The sequence below is a fragment of the Helianthus annuus genome, chromosome 17 (genome assembly GCF_002127325.2).
Source record: "Helianthus annuus cultivar XRQ/B chromosome 17, HanXRQr2.0-SUNRISE, whole genome shotgun sequence".
Taxonomy (NCBI): domain Eukaryota; kingdom Viridiplantae; phylum Streptophyta; class Magnoliopsida; order Asterales; family Asteraceae; genus Helianthus; species Helianthus annuus.
In genome coordinates, this window is record NC_035449.2 from 22575710 (window position 1) to 22579483 (window position 3774).

At 41.5% G+C, this 3774-nt stretch overlaps 1 non-coding gene across 1 annotated transcript; it reads right to left on the reverse strand.

The window, feature by feature from the left end:
- Positions 1 to 1679: 1679 nt before the first annotated feature.
- LOC118489435 lies at positions 1680 to 1785 on the reverse strand. Its single transcript, XR_004887455.1, has one exon. It is a non-coding gene; the product is annotated as a small nucleolar RNA R71 (small nucleolar RNA).
- Between the last annotated feature and the right edge of the window lie 1989 nt (positions 1786 to 3774).

Sequence of the window (3774 nt, forward strand, 5' to 3'; positions counted from 1 at the left end):
ATGTAACTCTTTCTAGTTGGAATTACACACAATTGTTTAAAGAAACTGAATCCTAAGATGGTCATTGTTTTCCTAATCTGTTAAACAACCAATTTTGATTTGCACTTAGTTATTAATTTAGTTTTCTAAAACAACAATCTAAATCATTGATCTTTATTTTCTGCAAATTAGGTTAATTGTAGTTTAATTGCAAAGCTATATAATCGACATATTTTCCACATACTCCCTGAGTTCGATACCCTCTTACCACTATCTATAGTTGTTATTGGGATTAAATTTACGTGTACCACGACAAGCACGTCAAATTTTGGCGCCGTTGCAGGGGAGTAGTGCGCAACGTGTGTCAGTTTGTTAGTTTTGCTTTGTTATTTTCGGGTTTACACTGGTGTGTTTAGTGTGCAGGTTCTACAGGTGCATGCATACTAGAGGCTCTCACAAAGCGTCACCATTGTTATTTGATCCGGAAATCGAAAGAACGCTAAGGCAAAACAGGGTTTTATTACAAGAAAACCGAATCATTGGTTCACCCACTTCACCAATTACACCAAGAAACATCATGGCTGATTCACAAATTCCACCTACAACGGGTCAAACGACCTCATCATTTATACCTACTTCCACACAACCATCACCAAACACAACCATACCAAATTCCACTACAATTCCTACTCCACCTCATGACACTACACCAACCAACACCACACAACCCATTACTACCCAAGAAGAACCAACCATTACCTTTAACCCATCCACTACTATACCACCATTGTCCCATTTCTTCCCGGGTGCGGGTCCGTCATATTCAAGCCATACCATAGCACCAATTTCGACCATTGTCCATGCTACTTCAACATTTAGACCATCGAACCAATCGGGTTTTCAATATTCAACTCTTCCATTTGGGTAATCGTCGGGAGTTCAAGGAGATGGGTATGATGAAGGATTTGAGGAGTTTGAAGGTTATGATGAAGATGGGTATACTTACGGGGGTTATGGTGGTCAAGGAGAATTTGGATATGTGCAAAGTCAATCTCGAGGGATGGCAAGTGTCGGTGGAATGTCACAACAACAACAACTCATACCACAACATATTCGGCCAAGACCACAAGGGCCACCAATGCAACATCCTATCCCATTGCAACAAGTTCGGCCACAAAATGTACAACCGCAATTTCAAAGACCACCTCAACGCCCACCAATGCGACAACAACAGTTTCAACAACCAATTGCACAACAAGGGCAAGTACCAAGGCCAATGGGTCCTATTCCTCCAAGAGGTAGGTTTGGTGTACCAAGGAGACACCTTAGAGAAAATGTGAGGGGCATCGAAGCACATTTTAGGCCGGTAATCACTCAAAACCCTTCACCGGTAGTTATTCCTTACAATGATCAAGGGAGGACATTTGAAGTGAGGACCAACTCTTTGCAAAGTTTACCAAAGTATAAGGGGTTAGCAACAGAGGAGCCTTACTTTCATTTAGAGGCTTATGACTCGATTTGTAACACTCTTGGGAGTCAAGGGTTCTCGGCTGATGATATTAAATTGGTATTATTCCAATTTTCTTTGGAAGATAAGGCGAAAAAATGGTTCTACACTTTGCCTTCGGCATCCATATATACATGGGGGGAGATGCAACAAACTTTCTTGGATGAGTTTTACACCGCCCAAAAGACCAACGATGCAAGAAAGGGGTTGAGAAGCTTCCAACAACAACATGGTGAGATGTTCCATGAAGCATTTGAACGATTCAATATGATGATAAAGAATTGCCCTCACCATGGAATTGAATTATGGGAGTTAATGAATGCCTTTCACGAGGGGTTGAGTGCCGAAGATGCACATGATTTGATGTCTATTACCGGTGGGACTTTTGGAACAAATTATGAGAACGATGATTGGGAGTTCTTGGAGAGCATGGCAACTACATCAAAGAGAAAAGCTCAAGCATCAAGGAGAGCGTGACCGGCCATAACCCGACCTCAAGTGCACGCCATAGATGATGGTAATGTTCAAACTACTAACCAAATTTATGATGTTTGTGCTTTGTGTAATGAAATAGGGCATGCGGCTGAGAATTGCCAAGGGATGATGGAAGGGCAATATGAAGAAGTCCATGCGGTTCAAGGTCAAGGAGGGGGTGGTAGAAGCTACAACAACATGAACTCTAATACCTACCACCCCGGGTTGAGGAACCACCCAAATTTTCGGTATGGGAACCCTTCAAATCAAGCTAACCCGAACTTTCAAGGTAGCCAAGGTAATTTTGGTTCACGCCAACCGTACAATAGTCAAGGTGGATATCGAGGCGGGAACAACCAAGGCTATCAAAAGCAATATCAAACGGGTCAAGAACAAGGGGGTCTTCGTGTGGAAACGAAATGATGGAAATGCTAAAGAGCATGCAAATGGAGATGCAAAAATGGAATCAACGTGATGAAGTTCGGATGCAAAAGGACGAGGCCCGTGATAAAGCTATTCAAACTTTGACTACTCAAATGGGTCAACTTGCGAGTGAAGTGGCGATTTTGAAGAAAGCAAAAGGCCAGCTACCAAGTGACACGGTGATAAATCCCAAAAACATTAAAAGTGTTAACATCAATGTGGTAAGCACCGTTCCTAGTACCGAATTTAATGAAAAATGTCTAACCTCTTCGAGTCAAATAAATGCAGGTTTGAAAAAGGATGTCGATGGTGAGAATGATAAAGAGCATGGAGCACCAATCGTGCCTATCCGTGTGGGAAAATTAAAAATCCCTCACGCATTGTTGGACTACGGGGCAAGCATGAGTGTGTTACCAGGCGATCTATATGATATGTACGACTTTGGTCCACTTGAAGATATAGACACCATGGTTAGCTTGGCGGATGAAAGTTGGAGGCGTCCATGGGGAATGGTTAGGAATGTTAAGATTCAGCTGGGAGAGTTTGAATATCTGGTGGATTTTCTAGTTCTAGACTATGTTTCTACCAAAATGGTAGCACAACAAAGGGTAATTTTTGGTAGACCGTTTCTATACACAGCAAATGCTCAAATTAATTGTAGAGACGGGATTATTACCATGACCGAAAAGAAGCGTAAGTTGTCCTTTGATGTTCAAACTAGAGTGATTAGTTATGAGTCCATTGAGGGGAAGGGTGGTGAGTCTAGTGATTGTATGAAAAATGTGTTTCAAAGAATGAGAAAAAAACACCCACCGGACCGTGAAGAAAAACATATGGGTATAAGCAGGAGTGTATTTGATTACCCACCGAGTCGACATGAGACGGATGCATTTTGCTCAATGGCACAATGTAGTGATGGAAGTGGCAGTAACCGATTCTTTGAGCCACCATAAATGGGGGGTGGCATGGTCTGGCTGAAGACTTGAAAACTTAGCGCTGCTCGGGAGGCAACCCGAGGTTTTATATTGATCTTGCTGTTTTTATCTTTCTATGTTTTAGGGCCATGGCGACATTCAAGTGTGGGGAAGATGTACGGATATCTGGGTAAAAGTGGTGATAGGAAGTCGGATTATCTATAACATCTGTTGTGGCAAACTTCACCAGGTCAATGTACTCTTTCCTTAGTCTTGTTGTGTTCTTTAGCTTTGAAATATTGGTAGGTAGTTTGTTTGATTTTGTTTAAAAAAAAATATATACAAAAAGAAATTTGGGGTTTGAGTTTATAAGCTTTTAGTTGGTGTTTAAGAATTTATGCGATCAAAGTCTCTCAAAACCATACATTGGGGTCAATGTATCCCAAGTGTGGAGATGGGGAGAAAATTTGAGATTTT